This window comes from Pinus tabuliformis, chromosome 9, assembly GCF_031772625.1.
Source record: "Pinus tabuliformis cultivar Carrire ecotype Pingquan chromosome 9, CPIR1, whole genome shotgun sequence".
Classification (NCBI taxonomy): domain Eukaryota; kingdom Viridiplantae; phylum Streptophyta; class Pinopsida; order Pinales; family Pinaceae; genus Pinus; species Pinus tabuliformis.
Genome location: NC_142307.1, coordinates 1600531011 through 1600544557, shown reverse-complemented (window position 1 = coordinate 1600544557; position 13547 = coordinate 1600531011). Strand labels below are relative to the sequence as shown.

Sequence of the window (13547 nt, the reverse complement as noted above, 5' to 3'; positions counted from 1 at the left end):
CAGAAATGTGCATTTTTCCCAACAACTATTCCCTAGGCCTTCTTTGTGCAATCCTGAGGGGCAGTGACTGCTGGCTAAGAACATTGTGCAATGCAGTCACTGAGCCTGCAGCCATTGCCAACTGAGATTGTGCATTGTGCAATCCCAGTAGTCAGCAAATAGAATGGACTGTGCATTGCACAATTCCAACAGTTAGTTAGTATCCCAGTAGCCCAGACTGTGCCTTGTATAGTCTTGGCAGTTGGTATCCCGACCTCCCGGCCGAAATTGCGCAACCTTCATGATCAGTAACACAGGTATGTTGTCAGTCAGTTCTCAAGTTCATTTTGGTTTTTGACTGACAGATTGCTTGCCCTGAGTGTTTCCATGTCTCCAGGTATTGTAGGTGTTCATCTGCCTCTCAACAGTGCAAGTATAATGGTTTCCAAGGGAGCAGAGTTGAAGACATTGTCCAAAGCACACCTAGAGATGTAATCGATCAAATGTCTATGAGCTTGCCTTGTCATGAAGATATCAAGTTGTTCGTAGACAAGGACATCAAGATATGATAGCAACAACATCATAGCAAGCAGCATCATGAACAACAGTTGAAGGAAACATACCAAATGCAGTGAACGCAGCGAATGCAGTGAACGCAACGAATGTAGCGAACACAACGAATGAAGCGAACGCAACGAATGCAATGAACACAATGAATGTAGTGAAAGCAGTGAATGCAGTGGATGCAATGAATGCAAGAGGAAGGTTGATGACACCACAAAGGCAGAACAAAGTTGCAAGCTCAAGCGGATCCACTGATGATGAAAGCAACCTTGAAGACTCAGGCTATGAGGTGATGACGTGACATGAAGATTGTGCGAAGACAGGGAATGGAACAAAGAAGGAGTTTCATGTGCTGAAGCAGAAAATTAAGGAAGAACATGAAGTTGCACAGATATATGAATGAGGTACAACGATATCAAGAACAACAATGGGCGCAACATGCACTCATGGATGAAATTGCACCTGTACAAGTTAAATATCCATTCCAACAGCTAACATGAAGCAGAGATGGTGAGTAGTGTTGGTGATTGCATACAAGGGATTCAACAACATGCATGTCATTGTGCGCACGCATGCAAACCAACCCATTCAACACACTCACTAGGGCGAAGAAAAGAAGCAAGTCCAACTAAAGTTGAACATGTACTTCAGCAAGTTGATGTGCATGACCACTAGCACACACTTCAAGATCAGGACAGACATTATGCATTAGTGTGTTGACGGTTCAGCCACACCCAAGAAGACCATTCATATGTTAGCAGACGAGTTGGATGAAGGGGTCGAACCAATGCATTGGTTGCAATGGAGGCAAGAGTTCGCTTTAGCAAGATGTCACCATGAGGTGCATGGACACCATCACAGATGACCAAGATTGGCATCATCTCACCACTTTCACCATCATGAGCATGTCAAAGAGTTGGTCTCATCACAGTAGACCAAGTGTCAGTGATATCTTGCATGGCTTTGTCGAGCCATGTTGCCTCACATGGGTAGATGTGCATTTTAATCTTGAGTCATGTCAAGTGTAAGTCAAGTGTCAATAGTTGGATGTAACAGTCATATAGTAGGTTAAGAGTCACGAGGGTAGTTGAATTGTCACAAAGGGGAATGTCAAGGGTCATCCCACCCTTTGCTATAAATAGTCCCTCATAACTCATTGTAAAGGCTTTTGGTCAGCCAAGCTTCTGATAAGACTATCTTGGAAAGAGCTTGGACAGTATTGTAATGTGCATTGGCTTCTCCATTGCACAGAGCTAGTTCATCTCTTTGGAGGAGCAGGCAGATGTGGCTATAACGTTCCATTGTTGGGGCTAGCGGGTTTACATGGATGTATTGTATGATTGGAACTTACACTTCTTTATATAATAAGATCCAACATGTTTTCACACATGTATTGTATCTGTTGTAAGACTGATCTTTAACACTTGTAATGCATGTGTCATTAACTTGTGTTCTACATTTGAACTGATACATTTGTTGTAATGCATAATCTATTAATGGAAATGTGTTGTATATGCTTCTAATGTTTTCCCGTCCGTGTCAACTACTCTACCGGACATCAGACAGACCTTTCACATGAACCTTTCCGTAACAACCGTTGCACTCGTTCAGACTGATCCATGAGTTTGTATGTGTTATCTTGCCTTGTATGTTGTGACTACCACATCCGAGTGGAATGCTCCGCTGAAAGCTGTGTATTTCTTGTGTGTTGTGTGTTCCTAGTCGAGTTGGGATTGATCCATTTCAACCTGGAACTCATCTTCACCCTCATCTCAACCCACCTGTGTTATAACCTCTCATACAACTTCCTTGACTCACTGTAGCGGTCACACCCTTGCTACTGACAGAGTTATCTTACTTGCCTCTATACGACATCACGGTCAAGGCATTACCATACGACCCACTGTTGGGACTCCTACACCTAATGGTCTGAGGTCTGACGGGGACTTCTTACCAGGGAGATCCCTATATATGTTGGCGGGTCTAGCACCATCAACAAGTTCACATACAACAACAATTTCCATGCCTCATTGAAAATGAGCGCTTTTGAAGTACTTTATGGAAGAAAATGTCGAACCCCTATCAATTGGATAACCCTGAAGGTAAATTCTTACTAGGTCATGATATGTTAGCAGAAATGGAAGACATAGTAAGGAAAGTTGGAAAAAATTTGAAGGTTGCCCAGGATCGAAAGAAGACTTATGCGGATATGAAAATAACCTATAGATATTTTTGTGTAGGGGATCATGTGTGTGTAAAGGTTAAACCCAAGGAAAGTACCTTAAGGTGGGGAAGTAGTACAAAGTTAATCCCTATTTTCTGCGGTCCCTTCCAAATATTGGCCAAGGTGGGACCTATAACATATCAATTGGAACTTCCTAGTCACATATAGGTGAATAATGTATTTCAAGTTTCTCCGTTGAAAATGTATGTTTATGACCCTAAGCATATCATTATAAGCTGGTAGGATATACAAGTAAGACCAAAAAGCGGGCCCGGGGGGAGGGTGGGGAGGGGGGAGTATCTTATTTATGTGCTATTCACTAGACCTACGAGAAAACCAGAATTCCATAAATATGAAACAATATGGCCCGAAACAGAAAAATATCACATGAATAGAAGAAATGGAAGAAATATCACACAAAAATTTTTACTAGGTCATGATATGTTAGCAGAAATGGAAGAAATAGTGAAGAAAGTTGGAAAAATTTTGAAGGTTGCCTAGGATCAAAAGAAGACTTACGCGGATAGGAAAATAACCTATAGATATTTTTGTATAGGGGATCATGTGTGTGTAAAGGTTAAACCCAAGGAAAGTACCTTAAGGTGGGGAAGTAGTATTTTTTGCGGTCCCTTCCAAATATTGGCCAAGGTGGGACCTATAGCATATCAATTGGAAATTCCTAGTCACATACAGGTGAATAATGTATTTCAAGTTTCTCCATTGAAAATGTATGTTTATGACCCTAAGCACATAATTATAAGCTAGTAGGATATACAGGTAAGACCAAAAAGGGGGGGGATATCTTATTTATGTGTTATGCACTAGAACTAAGAGAAAACCAGAATTCCAGAAATATGAAACAATATGGCCTGAAACACAAAAATATCACATGAATAGAGACAAGCTGCAATGATATTTTATTATTCATAAACAAAATACACTATTTACTTGCCTCTTCTAGGGGGCAACCTACACATTAGGGGACTTTTCAGGTCTGAAATGGGCCTCCTAAGAAAAATGTACAAACAAAATAAACTTTATAAGGACCAATAGGATTAAAGATGATGATGTCAACCATGGGTTATGATTCATCCTTTTTGGAGTAAAAAATTAAAAACATTAAAAAATAATAAAATAATAAAACTACTTTTTCAACTCATATTTTCAACTTATCTCCCAAAGTTTTTACTCAAATTTTGGGTGGGAGTACTTGTTGGATGAAAAATTAAGTTCCTCATCCAAAGAGTGCCCATGTTGCATACTTTCGATGGACCTTGCTACATGAAAAATGAGAAATGCATGAAAAAACATGATTGTAATCACATTTTTTATGTATTTCTCAGTTTTTATGTGGCAGGGTCCATTGAAAGTATGCAACATGGGTACTCCTTCGATGAGTAATCAAATTATGCATCGAACGAGTGTTTTTGCTCTAAATTTGAGTAAACCCATAGGCAGATAAGTTGAAAATACGAGTTGAAAAATTAGTTTTTCTTTTTTCCCTCTAAAATTTGATGATATCATCTAATATTATTTTATTATTTCCACTATTATTTTATAATTTCCTTAGGAGGCCCATTTTAGACCTCAAAAATCCCCTAATTACAAAGCAAATCTCAATTACAATAAGACTCAATGATTATTCTCTTGCTATATATGACTAATTATAGCTTTATGACATCGAAAACATTAACTAATAGTGGTCCCTTGCATAATACGGATTACCCACTTTGTTTAATAACTATGGCCCATTTATAACAAATTTTGGTCCCTTTTCTATAATGTGGGTTAACCACTTACAATTATTATTAATGCGGATAACTTCTTATGAGCTTTATTGACTCAACTAACTAACTATGACTCTCACTAGGCCCCTTGGGATTATTAAATAAATAAAGGGGTTAGGGTTGGACCCTAACATGCCCTACCCCATCAAAAGTAGCCTTGTCCTCAGGGCTACAACTATGGAAATTGTTGAAGAATAGTGTTTGGTTCCCATGTCGCATCTTCTGGAGAGGTGTCTTTCCACTTGATGAGGACTTCCTCGATCATGTAGTCACAAAGATGTCTTTCATGAGTATTGAGGTCCTATTTGGGTCGAAGTCAAAGTGAGCCTTCCTCGTCAAACTCGGGCATACCTATTTGAACTCGACAATTGTTCCCCAAAAATTTCTTGGGGAAATATACATGGAAGACTCGGTGTATTTTGTAAGTAGTCGGGAGGGCTAGTTTGTAAGTGACTGCTCCTATACGCTGAAGTACTTGATAAGGCCCATATAATTTGTGTGCTAGTTTCTAGCAACCCTTTTCTTTGAGAGAGGTATGTTTATAAGGTTGGAGTCACAGGAACACCTGACCACCTACTTGAAATGATTGCTCTGAATCATGTTGATTGGCCTGTTGTTTCATTCTATTCTAAGCTTGATGTAAATTATCTTTGAGATGAGCGATCATGGTAGCATGGTTTTGCAGGAGCTGATCAATTGCATGTACTTTGGAACATCTCGGGATATAAGAAGTTGATGAAGGTGGGGGGCCTAGAAAATGCATCCGTAATTTTGGACAAATTTGTGATAGTAACCCATGAGACCCAAGAAACCCCTCAAAATCTTCAAGGTTTTTGGTTGGGCACAATCTTGCATTTCTTGAATTTTTTTGTGTCAAATCTCACTCATTTACGACCCATAATGTGTCCCAAATACTCTACTTCTTCGTTGATGGTGAGCTTGTTAAAGGCCCTAAATTCGGGACACATGTGTGAGTCATCGTATTTCTTTAGAATGATGACCATTGAAGATGAATAAGGGTTGTGCTTAGACAAATAACATCGACTTCAAGGAGTTCATTAATGATTTTTTTAATTTCATTCTTTTTGGAAAAAAGACATCGATAGGGGCAGACATTTGGTGGTTTAGTACCTGGGAGCAAAGGGATGTTATGATCATGTTCACCCCTAGAGGGTGGTAACTCCTTAGAATTGGCGAAGACCATCTGGTGGCGATCTAATACCTGTTGCATATCTGGATGAATGGGAAGAGTGGATTCGATGGTGTGAAAAACATTAAATTTTGCTAATATCCCATGATGGCCCTTTTAAAAAACAAATTGCATTCGATGTGAGCTGATGATAGTAGGAGTACTTTCCTAGAGTCCTCACAATGTATGAGTTTGGTCATTTTTCTTAAAGATCATATATAAATCCTGGAAGTCCATTGTGATAGGTACCAGTATGTGGAGCCATTCAACACCAAGGAAATGTCACAACCACCCATTTTAATGGAAAACATGTGGGTTTTGAGGTGATAATCCTCCGTTTTATGCTTAATATTTTCATAGCAGCCTTCACATTTCATGGTCCCTCCATCAGTGATAAGGACTTGGAAATTAGATATCACCCTAACAAAACAATGAACTTCTTCTGTGACTTTCTTATGGACAAAGTTATGTGTGCTGCCACTATCAATCAACCCCAATACCTCGGATTTTGATAGTCTGGGGAGAAGAAATGCTGAATAGGGCATGGAGTGAGATAACCAGCTCATCTGGCATAGATGGAGTATCAGTTTCCAGCTCTGTTAGGGTTTCACCCTCTTCCACCTCATTCACTTAAGTGGATGGAGCCTCCTTGATGGAGCTGTTTTCAGTAGTGGCAATTCGAAATAATTTTGGTTCCTTGAATTTATGTCATAGGGAATATTTGTCATCACAATAGTAGTAGAGTCACTGTTTCTTTCTTTCGGCCATTTCTGTTTGTGACACTTTTTTAAGCTTAAGTGTTTGAGTGGGGCCCGTAGCCGAAATGGGATGTGCATGTGCAATGAAATTTGGATGATTAGATTGAGCATTTAGAGCAACTTCTAGCTCTAGGGCCTTATTGCATGCTTCCAACCAAGCAGTTGGGTGATACATTCTGACATAGGCTTAGATACCTTCCTTTAAGGCACTAATAAAATATTCCAAATAAAAGACATCTACTAATAAAATATTTATATATATAAATTTGATATTAATTTTAATAGTAAAATAAATATTAGAATATTTTATTTATAACCTAAATTAAAATATTCTATGACTTCTAAAATTACTCGTTTTTTTTTTCTTTTCTACTGTATTTTTGGTTATTAATAAATTTTTAAAATGTTATATTTAACTCCATCTTAAACATAAAAATAATTACCTATACTCTTCGCACTAAATTGTAAAATGCTAAATATAATATTTTTAAATAAAAAATAGATATAATAAAATACAGCTTGAGTGGGCTTAATGGCTAAGAGCATGTGTTTCCTCCTAAGAGGTCACAGGTTCAAAACCAGAGGGGGGTACAATATATATGCCTTCGTAGGCTTAGCAGTCAAATCGTTGGGTCTCATACACCAATTTAGTGTCTGGCTTGGCTGTGACCTTAATAATATTATTATTATAGACAGGTAAGAAATTTATTAGAGAAACGAAAAAAAATTTATTAGAGAAACGAAAAAAATTCGCATTAAATTGTAATATGGTCAATATAGTATTTTTAAATAAAAAATAGATATAATAATTTTTAACTTGAATATATAATAAAAAAATAGATATAATAATTTTTAACTTATATATATAATAGATAGGTAAGAAATTGATTAGAAAAACGAAAAAAAAATAAGATTTTTTAAAAACTTGTAACTAATTTATGCATAAAATATTAAATTAATACAATATATGATAAAGGAAAAAATAATATTTGTAATTTTATATATTATTTATCTATAGAAATTAATTAAAATAAATAAATTTATATATAAAATAGAAAATTTTAATATATAAAATTATTGTATAGTTTGAGGTGAAAAGAGGGTTATAGGTGGGTGTAATTTTTGAGTAATTTTCATTGTTTAGATGTCTTTGGTCATGGCTACTAAAGTGTTTTGTTAATGTACTTCATGGGCGAAGATCCAGAAATGATAAGGTCTGATGTGTCCTAAGCTGGGTGCAATCTTCAAGTCATTTTGACTACTTAAATACCTTTGAATTGTGGCTACTCAAACAATAAATTAGTTGTGCCAAACATCTCATAATTCATAAAAACTACTAAACACAAAAACTATTCTTTAAAAAATTTAAAAATAAATACATTTAAAGATAAATAAAATTACACAAAAATTAATATTACATATATATATTAATTATTTCATCTATAAAATTATAATCCATTTACGTTTATTTTAATAATGGTCATAATTTTTTTTTAATAATGGTCATAATGAGATTTTTGTATTGAAATTGATTTTAGTGAATTTTTATTCTTTTATTTATTAATCTATATTAACTATGAGGATAAGCATTGTTTATTCTACTAGTCTCAAAGGAAAATAAAGTACATAAAACAAGGAATGATCTCTATTTTGAAATTGGGTTTGTAGAATTTTTATTTTTTTATAAGTTGTTTTTAGTGAGATTTTTTGGAAGTTTTTCCGGTGGGTTTTCAGGTTTAATTTCTCTAAAATCTCGCAGGAATTTATTGAAATCACAAGCTTGATGGGTAACCCCTGCACAATCGAAGTTCCCTAGAGGTTTTTCAGGGTGTTGAATACATATATACAGTAAAAAAATCAGTTTAAATAACACAAATCAAGATTTCACCTCAATTTTTTTCCCTCCGAAAAGTCGCACTAAAAACAACTCTTTTTTATCATGTGGTTTTGTAAAACATGAATGATATTAATTTATCTTAATGATGAGGATAGGTATAATTTATTTTAAATTTGAGTTTTGAATATTTTTATTTTTATTTTTTGATATAAAAAATATTAATTATAATAATTTAAAAAAATTCTAAACAAATTTTCAATTTCATATATTTTTCAATTTTAAAGTTCATACCTCACTCTTGTCTTCATTTTATAAATTCTAAACATTACAAATAACATACAAGTATTTATGATTCATGTCCTAAGATTGCATTTGAAAATTAATTTATTAAATCTTTCATTAGACATGGCTGGGCTTGTGAAATGTCCTCCCATTTGCATTCTCCTTTGCACATGTTCACAATTTTCTATAGAAGTAGAATAAAACAAAATGAGTATTAATGTGAAACGTAACTTATTACACTGCATTGAATGTAACTTATTACTCTGCATTAAACATTGTTGGGCTTGTTAAATGTCTTCATTCACACGCTCCTCCACAAGTGTTTGAGAATGGAACAAACTAGCAATCAAAGGAAACACCATAAGGCATAAATTCGAGAAGTATTGTGACATATAAAGAATCATTGAAGACAAAAATGAGTAAACAAAATGCCTTTCAAAAATAGAAGATAAAGAGAAAACACTTACACAACCTAGTTCCATTATAAGCAGACAAGGGGTATATAAGTCATGATTTCAATGTTTAGCCTTCGTACAAAACCCTCGTAGCTACACTTGATTCTATGGAGAGAAAAATGAGAGCAAGCTATAGTAACCAGTGTGAATTTTATGCTGATAGAGCCTTGCTAATATGCCCAATCTTTAAAAATAAATGCCATATCACATCCCACCCTACCAAAGTTTGAAAGAGTTACTTGTTTGTACAGTGCCAACCAAAATTTAGAAATTAAACCATCATTCAAAGATTGTCACTAGAATTAGCGGGTGCAATTTCTTATTTCCACTCTGTTTGAAAAATTAGGAATCACTTGTTGCCTGTGTCAAGCCCACCGTAACTAGGAAAGATAATGCAGCTGGATTAGGATATAGTTCAGTTATCTCCCAGTGACCTAAAACCAACTAAATGGGGGGAAGTATTTGCAAAGAAACAAAGTAGTATTTTGAAGGGTCAGTTTCATTCTTGAAGGAATGGATAATCTGTATTATACATCTCAATCCAAGAAATTGCTCGACAGTATGTTACTTGGTAGCATTAACTAGAATGACCATATTTCATTGGCATATGGCTTTGAAAGTGCAATTTTACCTGTAATGAATGAATTCCAATTAGCAAACAAAATGTGTAGATCCTCCAAAAATTCATATTCTCATGCTAATAAACCCAACCATAGCTACCTTGAAGTGATTTCCTCAAATACTTCTGTTTTAAATTCAACTTCTATTATCTTTCTTTTAGTTACTGCAATTTTTTGTTCACCATGATATTTATTTATTCCTCCAGCATGTGCTACTTTTTCTTTATCCTATACTGCTTTTTCTTCAAATTTTGTAGTTCCTTTAAATACAAGACCAACTGGGGTTGTTGCAGTATCCACCTCCCAACAAACATCAACAAAGTTTTGCATCTCCTCTTTTGTAAGCTTACTGGAATTTGACAACCATAGTCACAAAGGAGTTCTTAACTTATTAAGGCACTCACTTTAATAACACATTAACATTAATTTATGGAACTATTTTCTCAAAGTTGTCAAAGATCTCAATTTCACCTTCTACTACCACAGACTAGTAACAGATACCCTCAAATAAAGTATAACATAGACGACCATATTGTGAACCATTGCACAGAACAAATATTAAAAAGATGAAGAATTGTTCAATTCGATTCTGCTTGTCTATAGTTCTCTTGTGGTTACCTCATGCACCCTTGATTTAGATTTTAGCTTGTTGAGCCACACTAACCCTAAAAGAGTATCACAATTATGAAATGAGTATGGATATTTTTCTCTCTCTATACAAACATTGATAGTGATTAATATCATTCACTATAGCAAAACATTTCTCGACGCTAGATATGGAGCTTCCTATGTTTGTTTTAACCAAGAAATATCCCTACCCAATGTTGTCATTGTTGAACTTATCTAAATTGCAAGTTATCAGGATGGCAAGGAATTTGATGGACATACAACAATTGACCTTTTTAGATTCTAAAATATTCCAAGAATCTACAACTTTAACTCTTCCTTCTTCTTTGCTAGACTGAACTCCATATGGATGCATTGGATGGTTAACAACATAATGTTTCATGTTACTACTTGCTGAGTTGAAGAGGAATACAAATTTATTGAAGACCAATGTTAATCACTCTGGTATTCCAACTACCATTATGCACTCATCTGTGTTTGGGAAAAAAATGATGAATTAAGGGTCAATATATAAGAATGTAGAACAATTTTCATCTCCTTATTCAACACTGCACACTCACACCATCCACAATTCTTGATTCAATCAAGCTTCTCTAGACTAACTCATTGAAACATTACCAATTGATGTCTCTTATTTATAGTATTGAGTTCGCAACTTGTCAGGCATGAGAACTACATTTCAACACCTTCTTAAGAACCTATTCTAATAACATGTTGTTCTTCAACTTTTGTGCCCCAACATAGGCTTCAACCCAATTAGTGAATATGAACATTTCATTATACTAAAACTTATTGGAATCTGACAACCATAGTCACAACAAAGTTCTTAACTTATTAAGGAACTCACTTTAATAACAAATTAGCATTAATTTATGGAGCTATTTTCTCAAAGTTTTCAAAGATCTCAATTTCACCTTCTACAACCACAAACCAGTAACTGTCACTCACTTTAATAACAAGATATCATTAATTTGTGGAACTATTTTCTCCAAGTTGTCAAAGATCTCAATTTCACCTTCTACAACCACAGACTAGTAACAAACACCTTCAAATAAAGCATAACATAAATGACCATATTGTGAACCACTGCACAAAAACAAATATTGAAAAGATGAAGAATTATTCAATTCCATTCTACTTGTTTGCAATTCTCTTGTGGGTACCTCGTGCAACCTTGATTTCGATTTCAACTTATTGAGCCACACTAACCCTAAAAGAGTATCACAATTATGAAATGAGTATGGTTAGTTTTCTCTCTCTATGCACACATTGATAGTGATTAATACTGTTCATTGTAGCAAAACATTTCTCAGCACTAGATATGGAGCTTCCTATGTTTCTTTTAACCAAGCAATCTCCCTGCCCAATGTAGTCATTGTTGAACTTATTTGAATAGCACGTTATTAGGATGGCAAGGGATTTGATGAACACAAAACAATTGACTTTTTAGATTCTAAAATATTCCAAGAATCTACAACTGTCACTCTGCCTTCTTCTCTGCTCAACTAAAATCCATCTAGTTGCATTGGATTGTTGACAATATAATGTTTCACATTACCACTTGCTAAGTTTGACAACATAACATTTCATGTTACCACTTGGTAAGTTCAGAAAGCTATTACAACTCCTTCTAAGAAAAGACACTTCTATCAAACCATTTGGAGCATATGCCATGGGTCTGAATATTTTTTCCAACCTCTTTATGCCCTACAATCCAATTAATTAACGGTTGTCATTTCAATCCGTAATATATTGGATCTAACTTTCGGTGAATCCTGGAAGAAATTTGTCTATGTTGAAATTAAGTCGGGGCTATATTAATTATTGGATTTTATTAAATATAGAGAGTTTCGTAACTGTAATTAGGAATTTTAATTCTAAAATAACTTCCATCTTCCACCCATTTCAGTTTGAACCTGTGGCTTGGCAGAACCAACTTGTCTACCACTATTACTAAAAATATTACCTGATGATGATAGTTGTTAACCCAAATTTCTTGCATGTTGTCCCCCTTTAATGATTCCTGAAACCATGCATCAAGCAGAGCATCTCTAACCACTTGGAGAGGGTGTCGATGCCCATCACAGTTACCATAGTTTTTATGCATAACTTTGACATCTGGTTTTTTAGAAAGCTCCCTCTCCACCTCCTATATAAAAAATCCATGCTCCTTTGCATTACAGATCTAATTTCAAATACAATACACCATATGTTCAGACAAAAATTCAAATTAGACTCTCACCTGATACAGGGTTCCCCCACAAGCCACATTAAGAACCTGAGATCCTCTGCATATACCCATATATGGTATATTCTTCTCTAGACAACGACGTGCAAGCTGTAATTCTATGGAATCCTTGGCTCTGTCAATGACAATATCACTGCTGTGCAAACTCCTAATTTCTTCAAGTTCTTGAGAAGAGAGACAGGACAGATCATTTTCATATAATGATGGATCAATGTCCTCTCCCTCACAAAGAAGCACTCCATGAATTGGCTCAAAGTTGTCCAGTAGTAGGTTTAATCCTCCCACTCTGGGCACAATAACATGAACTGCTCCATATTTTACAATCAGATCTAGGTGATTTTCTCCTACATGCAAGACCTTCCATCTTAATTTGGATCGTTTCAATTTTTGTGAGATTATTTTTTTAAAAGATAAATTCACTCAGAATTAATACATTTGTTTTTCAAAAAATTATCTTAAAAATTTATTTTACAAAATAACTATGAAATCCTACATAAATCTACATAAGATAATCATTTAAGGGTAGAGATCGGTATGATTTATAAACCCATTCTCCAGATTCATCAATTACTGTGCATGAATGAAAGAACATAGTAGCAGACAAACATACCTACAAAATCAACGAATTTTTTTTACGAACTGTTCTTATGGAGACTATAAGAACTATGGGAAGCACTGACGAGATAATCTTAGAGGGTGAATGATCAACCATTTTAGCTTTTTTTAGCTCTTCGTTCAATGAAATATGATTAGAAGAAGAGAATCTTTATTATTTAAATGGTTTGATGGGATGAATTTATATATAAAGTAAATGGTTGTTAAGGGCTGATTATGCTAATTACTCAGCACAGAGTTTAATTTCTATATTTTAAAAAATATTTAGATGGATGGATCAACCTCGCCCTGTGTTTGACTTCATGGTGTACTCCACACTATCTACAACACCCAATCTAGATGGCTGACACGTCACCATTAAA

At 34.9% G+C, this 13547-nt stretch overlaps 1 pseudogene; it reads right to left on the bottom strand.

Moving 5' to 3' along the window:
* Positions 1-11876: 11876 nt before the first annotated feature.
* Positions 11877-13282, bottom strand: LOC149154889 (putative glutamine amidotransferase GAT1_2.1; annotated as a pseudogene).
* Between the last annotated feature and the right edge of the window lie 265 nt (positions 13283-13547).